This window comes from Galeopterus variegatus, unplaced genomic scaffold (assembly GCF_000696425.1).
Source record: "Galeopterus variegatus unplaced genomic scaffold, G_variegatus-3.0.2 Scaffold76, whole genome shotgun sequence".
Lineage (NCBI taxonomy): Eukaryota > Metazoa > Chordata > Mammalia > Dermoptera > Cynocephalidae > Galeopterus > Galeopterus variegatus.
The window spans coordinates 959,827-975,224 of record NW_007726187.1 but is presented as its reverse complement, the minus strand read 5'-3'; the positions used below and the strand labels follow the sequence as shown (position 1 = coordinate 975,224).

The following is a 15,398-nucleotide window of genomic DNA, read 5'->3' as shown; positions in this document are numbered from 1 at the left end:
CCCCCCAAATTTTGACCCAAAAAAAAAAAAAAAAAAAAAAAAAAAAAAAAAACGCACCAGACCTAACCACTCCTCAACACCCTCACCACTTTCAACCAGGCCAAGCCACTGCCACCTCCCACCCGGGACCACTGGAAAGGCCTCCCACTCACCTCTTCCCTTCCACCTCATCACGCTACCCCTACACTCTATCTTCCCACTCTCACACACTTCAGAAAAAAATGTATATACAGACAGAGAGAAAGAGAAGGCACAACTGTGGTAAACTGAGGAGTCTGAGTGAAGGGCATGCAGGAATTCTTTGTATTATTTTTGCAACTTTTCCATAAGTCTGAGTTACTTCAAATTAAAGAGTCAAAGATACCATCTCCCTCTGTGAACCCATGCTGTCTTGTCTTTGTCCTGGGCACCTTAGGGACTGTCTCCATTTAGCCCATCTATTTGTTCATGAAATACTAAAAGAGCCCTTATCTGTCTGTTGCCTTATTGCGCTTGGCAATGGGAATATATACACACACACATATACATACACAGTCTGTCCTTAATGAGCTCTCATTTTAATGGGAAGTATATATACATAAGCAGAGAATTTCAAAATAATGAGTACTTTGAAAGGGGGGATGCATTGGTATGGGACATGCTGAGAAGACATATGTAACCTCCTAGATGGGATGATGGAAGAGCTACTTTCTGCATCTAAAAGGCACCCCAATTATCACCCTTATAAAACTTTCATAGTCACGTATATTTACTTCCCTCTGGCCCACCAGTTTCATAAGGGTTATTAGTCCTAGAGCCTAGCAAGTTCCTACCACAACTGGCACACATATGCTGCCCAATAAACAGTGGCTGAGTGAATGATAAAGAACAGTCTGTCAGTCAATACTAAATAATGCAAGGTGCACTGATATGCAAATTATATTTTTATTACTGGAAGCAAGGACAGGGTCACAAGTTATCATTCCCCAAGAAGGGCGGATGTCAACAAATTCTTCACCCTACTAAGCACGTTGTAGGAAGCTCCCTGCACAGAAGAGAGCCTCCTCATTATCAATGGCATATAAACCTAATAAGCCCCAGCCGTGGGTAACCTTTTCTATCCCCAGGGCTAGATAACACTAGGTTCTGGAAGCCCTGGCAATTGTGAAGGTGGCTCCCGGCCCCAATTGTCTAGAATGCTGTATGAGCTGAGGGCAGACAGCAGAAGACAGGCTGTGCTACAGGCAACTGGGCAGACAAACAGAAGTGTTAGGAGGCTTGGAATCCGTTTGAACCAGAGATGGCACAGAGGTTTCAACCACCTGAAAACACCGATTGATTGGTAGGGGCCACCTGAGGGGCTGTGATCTTAAATTTTTTTTAAAAAGCAGGGAGGGGGGCTCAAGAGTTCATCAGGTCTGGTTGAGAAGCATCCGTGATTAATTACCCATATAGCAAAAAGCACTCAGATGTGTTTCAGTTATTCATGGTTTAAACTGTATTGAAAGTCATATGCTTCCCTTAAGACCAAGCCACAGCAAATACCTCCAACGACCCTTCCAGGAGAACGTCTAACACATATTTGAGTAGAAATTCAGTTGTTTCTAGCAAATCAACACTGAATAAATCCTGACATTAAAATCTGCAAGAATAACATTCTCAACGATTACAATTACCACTGAAACCTCCAGAAATCTTTAGCCCTGCAAGGCGGAACTGTGAAGGAGCATAGCTGCACATTCAGAATGCTCCCTCCTGCCAGTCAAAGAATGAAAGAAATGACAGCCTGCATAAGTGTCTCTGTTCACGTTTACATAGCAAGTTGTCCTTTCATGTGTATCTCTGTGCTAAAATGGCCATTCTTTTATACAGTCTGAAGTTGTATATTAAAATGAATAACTAAAGAGACCCAAATGAAGCCAGATACGTACAGATGTGAGGAAACCAACATAAACTGAACAGACTGGACAGTGTGGTAATAAGTACGGCAGCACAAGGCACTTCTCAGGAAATGGTGACTTCGCTCTGCCCATGAAGCAGGCTGCTATCATACTATCACTGTGCTCCCACCCCATCAACTCTAAGTAGGTCCTAACCAAACTAGCCCTTAAAAATAAATACATGTGAATACACCACACAATTGGCTTCTGAAAGAATAACTTGCAACCAACAAGAAACCATAGAAGAACTTTTAAAAATTGTACAACTAAAACCTTGGAAATGTATAAACATTGCCACATTTCAACTCTCTGGAGTACTGTACATGGCAACAATGCAATAACTCACTGATCAAAAGAATAAATGACAATAAATTTATACAGGGATCAGAGGAAACATAACAGGTCAAGAAAGTGCTTGCCTCAAATGCTACAGTGAAACACCATCAGGGCCTTAGGCAAAAATCACTCTTCTGGTCCTATTTCTGTGCTCATCAAAAAAACAGCTTTGTACTAGGTAACCTCCATTGCTTTCCAACTCATCATTCTATGATTCGGCCCAAATTTTAGCACTGCTCTCCCACTTGGTACGTAAAAGTATTCTCTATGTAGCAAGAGTAGATTTCTGTGTTGATTGCACTTTGAGGTCTACTATATGATTTAACTATATATATAATCATTTAACTTTAAGCATAATTACACAGTATACTTGTAAATAAGGATACCTGTAAACAAGGATGACACGTAAGGTGTAGTCATATGCCTGTGTGTGCCTCGTAGGGAGATGGAGAAAGTCTCATTTAATGAAGGGAGGGATGCCTACTACACCTTAACTTCCTTACTCCATTCTGACTCCATCCACATAAAGTCCTTGACTGCCTTCAGACATACAATTACAGTATCACAGGCTTTTCTGTGCTTTCCGCCCATGATTACAATACCCAGCGCACCCTGATGAGGACATGTCTGTCACTGTCATGCAGAACTGCGCACTTTGGTGCTACACTGTTACCAGGCCTGCGCAGCAAACAAGGTCAGTCTCCTTGGGACAGGAGGCACTGCAGCAACACTTCATTCTACATTTCCCGCCCCGGAAAAACCACGGCTAGTGCCATTCCTTCGGCCGAGACAGAGGGAGGAAGAAGGTAGGGGAAAGCAAGGCAGAGGACAGGCGTACAGCCGAGGAAGGACCTGTGGTGAGAGTGACCAGTTTCAAGCATGGCAGGGAGTGTGTCGTCCTGCAAGCACCCTTGGGATTTATGAAGATGTGGGCAGGGGATGCAGTGGAGGAGCAAGACTGTTCCTCCAAGTTCTTTTGCTGTTTTCTAAATACTGATGTAAAATCTGAACTCAGATAAAATAAAAAGAGATTGCTTTAATAAATGTATCTGTCTGGTGCTCTGTGTCATGCCTACATAATCACCTAGAAAATCCAAGTCATGTTCTAAGGCTCACATCCTTGTAAAAAGACCAGGAATTTTGCAGTGGAATACATCTCTTACTCACATCAATAATAGACACACTACCTATTAAAGAAGACCTTAATTTGCTTACGTAATTTTTAAAAAGCACCCAGATTTGATAGCTCTGCTTCAGAATTTTGGGTGTAGCAAATAAACTTTCATGATTTCAAAACAACCAACAATCCGGTAATAGCAGCAATCTTTCTGAGACCAGTATGAAAAAGAACCCAGCTGGCTAGGGGACAGATAATAATCAGTTCTCAGCAGACTGAGACGGTCACAAATCCCAGTGTAATATGTGGAAGTAAAAAGCTATCAATGACCAAACATCTACATACATACCCCACCTCACCATCTGCTTCTCCCGTCACGCAAATTTAAAATTAATAAGACTGCCATTAGAGGACAGAGTTGGTGCTGCATCTGTCTTTCTAGAATTATGGGTAATTACCAGCTGCACAATGGCTTCCAATCAGATAGGAGTTGTATCTTAGAGGGGAGTCTAAAGTGCTTCAGTTCTAGACTGAGAATGAAATAGAAATTATAATGCTCTGGTTTGATTTTTTTTTCCTTTTTCTAAAACTGCCATCCCCCAAACTCCTTCTATTGTTTTATTTGCTTTATAAAATGTATGAGAAGAGTGGAGATTCAAAGGCATTATTAAAATTGCCACTTTTTCTAGGTACAAGACTTGCTTTCTGGGTTTTTTCCTCCAAACCTGTGACTCCAGAGTACATCTTTTCCCTCCCGTATTCAGAGTGAAGGAAGTTTGCTTTAGCAATACAGAGGGTAGTGTAGTGAGAAGTTAACTGGCACCAGAGGAGCAGATGTAGAACTCTGCCTAGGTGACCAGGAGCAAACCCATGCCTCTGTCTTTACTTCTCTACTTGTGCAAGGGATCTGAAGGCCTGTGGTTCCAGGACACAATAGCTCTTCATAGTAACACATAGGCAAACATCACATACCTATTTGAAAAGCTGTGATACTTGGCTTATTTCCTGAAGGGACTATCTATATCATTTCTGCTCAGGTACTACGCCTTCTTCCAGGTAAGTATTTAAGGATGGTAAGCCACCCCATAGCAACCTGTGTAACTACTACATAAGATCCCTATTCATCCACCTTTTTCCAGAAACACTTTTCATGAGGTGATGGAGGAAGAAAAAGGTTCTTTCAGCCCATTCATTCATTCAGCAAATATTTATTAAGAATCTATCTGCCAGGCACTGGTGATACAGCAGGCGACCTACATTTTTGTAGGTAGAGACAGACAAATCAAAAAGGATGTTAAAGAGTGATCGGTGCTACAAAGAGAAAGGGGAATAAAGACTGTCTCTACCCTGTACTTCAGTGATGCTAACGTTATAAATTGTAACTAGGGAGTAGGATGCCAAAAGGAAGAACATCAGAAATTAATTGTAACACAAGCCTTTGGAAGATGATACTTCCCTACACTGGATCCTTCACTCACAAATGGCAAGAAAAAAGGGGGGGCGGGGAGCCAACAGGCGGGGACAGTTTAAAATTATGGCAGTGTTTTAAGATGGCTTCAGATTTCAGATGTCTGACAGCCATCTTCATGTACTTAAAGGAAAAAGTTCTATAAACCATATGGCCAATGGCTAAATGTCTTTTTTAAGAGAAATTTTTAAATACAGACAAATGTGCATGTTCATTTCAGTGCTTTGTGTCCGTGCACATGTCAACCGTGCCAACAGATTTTTCCACGTTTTGCTGAATTTGCCAGCTTGCCATAAACAGGCTTCCATGTCTTTTCTTAAGTGTTTATAAATAGCACAAACACCCAAAAATGCAAATCAACGCAAGCTGTCCCTTCAATTACTACTGCTGTGATGACAGCAAATGATAACGGCCAACTCAGTAAGAGGCAGCCCAGGGCTGTCAGACTGATGCCACAAAGCTGAATTGTTTTCCTATGACATTCAAAGAAACAGGACAAACCACCCCTCCCCACAAGGCAGACACATCCTTTGTTCTTTGGATAAAGACTCCTTATCATTCTCTTTCTGCTCTGTCATATTCAAGCAGCTTTCATGTCCATCGCACGGCATGTGACCCCAACTTCTGCAATACAAACAGGCTACTGCTCCCACTTCCCAGATGAGAGAAATGAGGATCAGAGATGCAAGTAAGCCACCCAAGATCACACACATGAGAGAGACCAACCCACAGCCCAAAACGCTTTCTCCATCACACTCTCTACATGGAGTTCCAGTTCTTTCCAACACCGTGAGCACATCCACTGATATTTACAGTACATTAAGCCATAATGACCCGTTATCATTCTTTTTCCTCTAAAATGCTAAAATAATAACACTTAGTTATTACTCATTAGTATTTACTCCTAAGATGCCAGTCTCTGAGTTTTACCTCATTTAATTCTCATCACAACCCTATAAAATCAGTACCATATCATCCCCCATTTTGTAGATGGGGAAACAGGCATAGAAAAGTTAAGTAAATTGTCCCTGGGCACAGGTTATCATCTTTCCTTCAAATTTTCAAAAGTAAATATTGCTTAATTACAAGCAATACTCAAACTTACAAGTAATTAAGACTCATTAAATGATAAAATAGAAATTCATAATCATACAAAACAGTGAAATTCTTCCTTCACTGTGACCTCCGATTCCACTGCCCTTCTCAAAGGCAGTCAACATTCACAGTATGTTATATATCCCGCCAGAGATATATATGTGTGCAGAAATAACTACAAATTAATTTACCCACAAACACACACAAAAAAAAACCGGGGGGGGGGTGGGGAAGAAGATATAACAACTATACTTTTTTTGAAGTTGTTACAACAAGCAAACGGAAAGGACATTCTTGGGGGGAGGGGAGAGAGGGAGGAGGGCGGGAGGTGTCGGTGAAGGGCCATAATAATCATATACATTGTATATTGACAAAATAAAAATTTAAAAAAAAAAAAGAAAGAAAGAAATAACTACACACACGTAAATGAATAGGATATTACAGATGGCTACTTCAAAAAGTTCATGAAGAGTGCTGTGGATTGATTGAATTGTGTGCCCCAGAATTCATATATATTAGAAGCTTAATCCCCACTGTGATTGTTAAGAGGGTGGGAAATCCTATTAGGGTAATTGAAAGGTGGGGCCTTGAAGAGATGATTAGATTGTAGGACTGTGCAGTAGTGAATGGATTCATAATGGTAGTCATAGGTGTGGTTCTTAGGGCTTTGAAAGAAGAGCACATGAGGTTGGTCTCTCTCTGCTCTACCATTTTCTGCCATGTGAGACCCCTGGGTTACTGTTGCCACCACCAAGACCCTCACCAGATGTGTTCTCTGGACTTTGGACTTCCAGTCTCTGAAACTGTAAGCAATAAGTTTTGTTTTCTTATAAATCACCCAGTTCAGGTATTTCTGTTATAAGCAATAGAAATGGACTAACACAAAGAGATTCACACGATCTTTTAATTCTACTTTTCACGAATTTTTTGAAGTGCGCTTGTACATTCTTACTCTATGACTTGCTGTTTTTATCTAACACCACTCAGGAGAGCTGTGCCACCCAAAGGACTTGAGGGCTTTACCTGTTCCATCCCCATTATCCATCAAACACCATCTATACTCCCTGCAATAAACATACAAAGTAAAAAGGGCTCCGCTTGTTACACACACAGCTTCCAGAAGCAGGTGCTGGCTTCCAGTGCCCCTTCTCCACCCCACCTCGCGTACAGCTGCTCAGTTTTGGCCACAGGTTCCTGTCAGCAGCTAGAGATAACTGACATCTGTGGTGAACACAGTGTGCCATCCCGACCCCTCTACAGGGAAGGACCTGCTGCCAGCCGTCTGCTTCCCCAGGTCAGCCGCAGCTGCAGAAGGGTAGCACACCCCCACCCCCACCCTTTGGCAGCCTATACCCTAAAACTGAGCAGGAACGGGTTAAAGGCCTGGCCATGCTAGCCCAAAAAGGGACACTGACAGGCAACATGTGATCCTGAGCACCAGAGCGGTGTGGCTGAGGCTCCCCCAGTCCTGCAGCGCAGCTCACCACTTCCTCTGCCCCACCCACCTCCTCCTGCCTGCCCTTCAGTGTTGAGCCTATAACATCTGCCTGTCAACATCTGCCTCCACAGACCCCAAATGCCCCAAAAAGATACCTTCAGCACACTTTTCCTTCTTCCCTTTGTCTCCCCACTACTATCTCATGAGTTACTTTTGCAAGTATGTGAAATCGGTTAGCTTATTAAGGTTTCCACATGATGAGCTTTTTTACATTTCATAAGAAATACATGAATACACCCCGGTGGAAATATTTACAATAGCACAGCAAGAAGTAAATATGCAGAAGGCCTTCTTCTCACTTCCACTCCTCCACAGAAGTAACCACTACTACCACCATCTTCCATAGGATTTCATAGGATCTTTCCCATGGCCATTACTATTTCCAATGCACATATCTATCAGTGTCTTTTCTTTTTTTTAAGGATGCTCTTTATCTATGGGCAAAAGATGTTATCATAACCAAAGCCTGCTTCTTAAGCACCTACCACAGATATACGGCTGTTTAAAGTCTCTGGTAGACACAGCAGAACGAGCAATACAGTGCCTCTACCCTCTGAGATCACGATCCCAGCCCATAATAACAGTCACAAAATATCTAGGCAACAGAGGAAAAACTCCCATTATTCTCAATCCAAAAGACATGAACAGAGAGGTCACAAAAGAAAAAAGAGTCAATGAACACATGGCAAAGATCATTCAACTTCAGTGATATTCAAACATGCAAATTAAAATGAGATACCACCTACTATTTATCAAGTTGACGAATAATTTTTTAAATGATAACACAGTACTAGTGAGGATTCAGAGAGAGGACTACTCTCATGCATTGCTGATGAGAATGGCTGGAAACCACCTTTCCATAACATCTCTAACAAGATCAGACATACAATCATACCCTTTCATCAGCTCTCCAAGGAAAATGTATCCTAAGAAAATAATCAGAGATGCACACTAAGTTCTACAAACAAGGATTTTCATTACCTATCATAACAATATAAATTATAAAACTCAAATATCCAACATCACATAAACATTTAAGATATAATTACAAAGCATGTTCTGAAAATATTTAATGACAAAATGCTCATTGACATCTGTTAAATAAAAGAGAGATCTCAAAAAGATATAATAGCCATTTTATTAAAAATATATACATATTTATGCTTAGAAAAAGAATAAGCCCTGTTTCAAGGGTCCCCAAGACCACCCCAGGTTCGATGATCCCCTAGGACCCACAGGACTCAGCACACAGGTCCACTCAGAGCTAGGATTTATGACAGTGGCTGGATTCAAAGCAAAATCAGCACAGGGAAAAGACGCAGGGGCAAAGAAGAGAGGAAACTAGGCAGGAGCTTCCAGAATCCTCTCCCAGGGGAGTTGCACTTAACTCTCCCGGCAACAGTCGTGACAACACAACCCATGTGTGAAGCGCTGACAGCCACGGGAGCCCATTAGAGACCCGGTGCCCAGGGCTCTTTTTTATTGGGTGCTGGTCACATGGGCACCCTCTGCCTGGCACGTACGAAGACTCCAGACTCCCAGAAGGACAGCAGGTGTTCAGCATGAGACAGCTAAGGAACAGGGGGCCCCTCTCATCAGTTAGGGCATTGGGCACCTTCCCGACATCCCAGTTCCCAGGCACCAGCCAGAGGCCAACTCTGCACACAGGCCTCTCTGAGGAAATAGTCTCAGCCCTGCTGTGTGGACTCTCTTCTGCACAAAATCAAAATATCAATAGGGTTATATCTGCTTGTAGGACTTATTTCCTTCTTTATCCTCATTTTCTTTCCCAAATTTTCTGCAGTGATCATATATTTCCATTATAATCAGGGGAGAAATGTTACACTCTTTTAAGAGTTCTGTTTTGCCTGTTTTGTCCATATTATATCAATTTTCAGATTTTACATAGGGAAAAAATAAACTTCTCTGATAGAAATAACGTAAGAAGAAAGACAGCAGAGAACTGGCTAGAGAGGACAGAGTAAGAATATTGGTGAAGAAATGAAGAGCCATAAAATGAATGAAAAATAAAAGATGAAAGAATACATATGAATACTTGATCTATGTCATGAGGATTTCCAATTCTATCCCCCAGTAAAATAAGCCTTTACAAAATCATTTACAGAATGCAGACTTTATCTCTGAGAAACTCCTATTCTGAGGACCTACAGCAGACAGCTCAGTGATTCTAGCTGTCAACACAACTTAAATTCTTTTTTTAACCCCACTGAATATAAAGATCATAAAACCTTCTTAACTATCCTTCCTTCTGATGACCCCCACCAAAGAAGAGAATTCTAAATGAATCTGAAAGTTTAACAACAACAACAAAAAAGACTAAAAATATATGGACTTAGGATATGGAAGACCAGAGTTTAATCCATGAATCTACCATATATTATTCATATGGTTAAATTTCCTTATCTGTGAAACAGGAGGAGAATACTACCTACCTCACAGTTGTAAGAGTCAAATGAAAAAATGCAGGTGCAAGAATTTTGTTTAATAGTGATGATAAAATACTAATATCAGAAAATCCTTACATAGTCATTCAACAATGCCTACGATGTGCTGGTATTGCATCAGGTCCTGGAGATATGGTGCTGAATCAAACAGACATAGTCCCTGGAAGTCAAAGGGCTTACTGTGTATTAGAAGAAGAAGAAATTAAATAAGGTGTAGCAGGGGACAGCAGGCAGCATTTTAGCAGTGGCCAAGAGAAGGACTCAGGGCCAGATGCTTGGGTTTGAATTCCAGAACTGCCACTTAAGAGTTCTGTGACCCTGGGCCAGTTGCTTAACTTCTCTGAACTTCAGTTTCCTTACCTGTAAAATGAGAACACTAATAGTAGGGTTACAATCCCCAAGGGATGTAATGAGACTTAAATGAGTTAATATCTGTAATATTCTCAGATCCACATCTGGCCATAGAAAATTTCTGTAAAATAAATAGAGTCTAAATATAAAGAGCCATGAGAACCTCATCAATACGTTGTAAGATTAGCAAAATTCTTAAGCCAAATACTCTCTTCTCTTCCAGAGCAAATCTAGTAAATTTTGTTTCAGTGGTATTCCCAAGGAATTAAGGCTTTAAATCCTATATCCCAGTAGAATTAAAACAGTGCCAAATGTCCAGTAAATAACTATATTAAATCTATTATAAAAATAACTACATATACTTCAAATAGGTTTGACATTTTCCAAAATAGAAAAATACAAAGCACTTTCACTATATTATCTTACTGATCCTTCCAAAAATCTTTCAAGGAAAGCATAATAGAGAAGGAAGAACATTTGGCGACCCCGCGTGACTTATCTAAAGTCAGAGAGCCAGTAAGCAGGGACTGGAGCTGATTGTTGACACCACATTCTTCTTCCACACTACAATGTGAACGTACCACCTACTTCCTAAAAGTTGAAAGAAATGCCAACCTAGAGACTTGAAATCGTGGCTGAGAATGACTAGTGTGCCAAAGGGAGCCTCGTTTCCTAGCTCTGAGAGTGCCTCTCTCTCCTTCAGCAGCGAAGGCAGAAACCAGAGGCCATGAGCCTGAAGCAGTGTGTTCAGTTCCTGGCAGGTAACCTTTTGGGAGACCATCCCATAAAATTAGTGTTACACTTATCAAAAAGGATGTGTGACTTTTATAGAAAAATCTATTCCATTTGGGAGAAAGGTCTAATAAAACCACAAAAGGATAATACATTCATACAACAAATTAGATTCATCTGTCACAAGCTGAAATCCCAAAGCCCTAGCCCTCTGGGCCCACAGCTGCTTTTGTGAGCTGAAACCAACTCCAACTGAGAAACAGGTCAACTTTTCTAAAAAGATTTCTTTTGCAAATGTCTTAAGTAAAAATTCCTTTCACTCACTCATCATTTTCCAGATTTAATGCCCCTGCTGGCCTTCCTTTCATCTAGGCCACAAGTATCAACTACATGTCTACTATGGCCCGGACTCCAAGCCAGGCATTTGGTGAACACAATGAAGATGGCCTGTCCACACCGTTACAGAGGAAAGGAAGATAACACAATCACAGTCTTCAAACAGTGTAGTCATTGCTTAGACCAACTTCAGCTTTGGCCCTAACTAGCTTGAATAAAAAAGAAAAAAAAAAAAAAGAAAGCCTGTCATACATACCACGTCTCATTTCTACAATGAGAATGAGAGGGTTAGGTTGGCATCATTTACTGAACATTAACAGTCCAACCTGACAACATGGAGGCAGGCACACAGAGGCATCCACTCAACTGCACTAACATGCACGTGGTGTCGAGGTAGAGAAGGCGCCAAGCACAAGGGTCAACCCTCAGAAACGCCCATGCATCTGGGGAGGAAGGAGACAGACAGGGCATCTAAAGGCTCCAAAATGGACAGAAACCTCCCAAGACCTCCTCCGCAAATGAGATAGGGATTTACAGAGGACTAAGCCTTACATGTATCATTACCATGGTACAGGGCACCCACCCACGGTGAGACATTGAAGGAAAAAAAGGGTCACCAGCCACCTGAGAGTCTACTCCCAATTCTGCGATGAATTCACTCTATGACCCTGGTTAAGGCTGTTAGCTTCTGTGAGCCATGGTAAAATCATCTGAAAAACAGAAGTTAAGAAAACTGACCTGCATTTTCCACAGAACTACTGAGGAGATAAAATAAGATAATGGATTTTAAAATTCTTTGTGAACTATGAAGCAAAATACAAATGTAAGAAATCATGATCAACAACAATGTACAATTAAGACCACAACATCTCCCTCCCCGCTGCTCCTAACCAAAAATCCAGACATCGAGACAGCGACCAATGTACATGGGCAGCCCTAGTATCCAGGCTTAGAGTGATTCGAGCGCTCCTAAATGTCCGTGGTGTTACTTCCTCCAAGAGGTCATTAAGTTCCTGGAGAGAACCAGCTGACATAAAATATCACATCTTCTTCCGATGTGCTGAGGTAATCCAACCTTACAGCACAGAAGCATGAAGAGGTTTCTACTGCTAGACTCCAAAGTTGGCTTTCGTACATTCCCTAAGCATAGGCCAAAGAGGATGCAAATGTCATAAGATGATATCAAATTTTCCATGCTTAACCCAGAGAAATCACACAAAGTTGGAATCCCCAGAAAATGTATTCGTAAAAAAGATTTAATGACTTCTGTTTCAAGTGCATACAATATAACCTCTAACAGTTAGTTTCCCCCTCTCTCCAGCCGACTCCACTAATGCTGTGACACCAAGGAAAATTAATATGACTGCATGCTCTTCACAGCTGAAGGCTAAACAGAGAACACAATACTTCTCCCTGGGCTCACTAAAAATGATATTTACCCAAAATTAGGCTGCAAAGTCCCCGTATATATAGATAAACAATTGCCAAATTACCATGTTCTTTGTCCTCTCCTAAGAAAGATGGATTGAAATGAGGAATCTCAAAGTCAAAACTAAAAGAAGCTTTAAACCATACAGTCCAACCCCTCCTTTTACAGTTGAGGAACCTAAAGCCCACATAATGGAAGGAGATAATTTGGTTCACTGACAAAGCCAAAGCCAAAACCTAGTTACCCACCCTCTGGTCCAGAACTCCTGCAACGATACTGAACTATATTTTCTGTTCTAATGAAGGAAAGAAAAAAATGAGGCCCAAGCAAAAGCCATTTAAGAGATTATTTAGTACCTACTCAAAAGTAATTGCTTCCCACAAAAACACGTAAGTATGAATATGTAAAGAGTAATTTCAATTTTGTTTTAACTTGTGGCCCATGTTCACAAAGCACCAGTCCTACTCTATGCTCCAATGCACACAGGGCACCCTTTACCCTAATACTCACCACGTGATATTACACCATCTGTCCATGTATCTGTCCACCACACTGGACTGCACAGTCATGAGGGCAGAAGTCATACATCATTGTCTTTCTATCCCCAATGCATAGGCTGTAAGACACTCAATAAATGATTACTGAACTAAGTAACTAAAACACTTCAAACTTGCATTAACAAAATTGACTTAATAAATTTTGCCAATGCAGATTTTGTGCCACACAGCTTAAATATCAACTTGTGGATTTAGCCTGTGCTCTGCTAGACTAGCATTTGCTAAATATTTAGTGAGTACCTACTATGTGCTAAACATTGCTAAGTGCTGGGGACCTAGAAGTGACAAGAAAAACAGTCCTTGTTCAAAAGGAAGTTAAAGTCTAATGAGGAATAGGAGAAAAAATATCTGCAGACTGATGAGAGAGCTAAGAGAAGCAAGTCCAGGATGCCATGAGAAGCGCCTCGCCTTTTCTGGAGAGTACATAAGTGACAATCTGAGAGCTTCCTACAGCCTGAGATTGTGTCCCCTGAAGCAGTTAATGAAGCTGCAATAAAATGATTGCCTCGGTACCAGAAGTCACCATAAAGGAGTTCACAGCCACATGCTCAGTTCAGAAAGAAGACCAAAGAAACAAAGCCGCAGGATTATTCACCCACAGAGATTAAAATCAGATTTGGGGGCAGTGGTCCAATTATGAAGTCCCTTGGTTACATTCATTTGAAATTCAAGGTATTCAAGAGGCCAATACTTAAGTGGCAAGTTAACCCTACCAGTTGAAGCTAAAGAAACCCTTGGTTCAAGGGCTAAGAATGCATTGTCTTTGACAAGTTTATTAGCTCTGGATATTTACATTAAAAAATGACAATGAAATAATTGCAACTTTATTGAGCACTTATTATGTGCGAGGCACTAAGCTAAGCACTGTGCACATATGGTTGCCTTTAAACCTCAGACCCGTCCTGTGAGATGGCAATTGCCCTGTCATCCCATCTTATAGATTAAGAAAGTCAGGTACATACAAACTTAAAAACTTGCACAAAATTACACAGCTAATTAGCAAAACCCAGGCAGCCTGACTCCACAGACCTTGCTTAAGTAATATTTATAAACTGTCCAGCACAGTGCTGGTACAAACAAGAGTTCAATAAACACCTAAAGAGCATTTCACATCTGCTGTGAACAACTGATTGAATTGTTTACCCAAAGTTCATAAATTAGAAGCTTAATTCCCCCTGTGTTAAGGGTGGGAAATCCTATTAATGCTAATCAAAAGGTTGGGCCTTGAAGAGGTGATTGGATTGTAGGACCATGCTGTAGTGAATGGATTAATAATGGTGGTCAGGGGAGTGGTTTTAAAAGAGGACTTTTAAAAGGCTTTAAAAGAAGAGCACATGAGAGGTTAGTCTCTTTCTTCTCTGCCATTTCCTGCCATGTAAGACACCTCACCAGATGTGTTCCCTGGACTTTGGACTTCCCAGCCCCTGAAACTGTAAGCAATGAATTTTGTTTTCTTTATAAATTACCCAGTTCTAAGTATTTTGTTATAAGCAAAAGAAATGGACTAATACAATACCCAAAATCATTTTGTTCCGATCAAACTAGATGTATTGTGGTTCTGCATAATTAACTGTCAAATCACTGCTCCATAAAGAAAAGGTAGAATGAATAGATATGAGAATCAACTGAGGAACTAGTGAATATACTGCACAGTGGATATTAGCAGGATGTGGTAGTTAGGTAATTTCCACATTTGTTTGCATACTATTCTTTTAATCACCCAAAGCACCCAAAGCCATCCTAAGCTGGTGAAAGCATAGGCATTCTATTACCTGGGCCTCGAATTCACCTTAGAACAGTGGTTCTCAATCTTCACTGTACATCAGAACCTTACCTAGTGAATCTTTTAAAAACTATCACTGCCCAGGCTCCATTCCTGCAGATTCTATTTCAACTGGTCTGGGGTGAACAGCACGCTCTTCTCAAAGCATCCCCGCCACCCCGATGCAGCTAGGTTTGCAAACCACTGTCCCAGATGCCCACACACTTCCACCCAGTTCGACAGTCACTGAGATAAGAGTCTTAAGCACTAGGCATCAGGGTTGAATAAGGCAAGTAAGCCTCTACTCCTAAAAAGTGTTTAGAGTTCCCTGTG

The 15,398-nt window shown here is 41.1% G+C and overlaps 1 protein-coding gene across 1 annotated transcript in view; it reads right to left on the bottom strand.

Moving 5' to 3' along the window:
• The window catches only part of AFAP1 (actin filament associated protein 1), a 148,736-nt gene extending 135,408 nt beyond the window's left edge, over nucleotides 1-13,328 (bottom strand). The window contains exon 1 of the mRNA XM_008578719.1: nucleotides 13,257-13,328. The gene's annotated coding sequence lies outside the window, so the exon portion shown is untranslated. The remainder of the gene's footprint in view (nucleotides 1-13,256) is intronic.
• Between the last annotated feature and the right edge of the window lie 2,070 nt (nucleotides 13,329-15,398).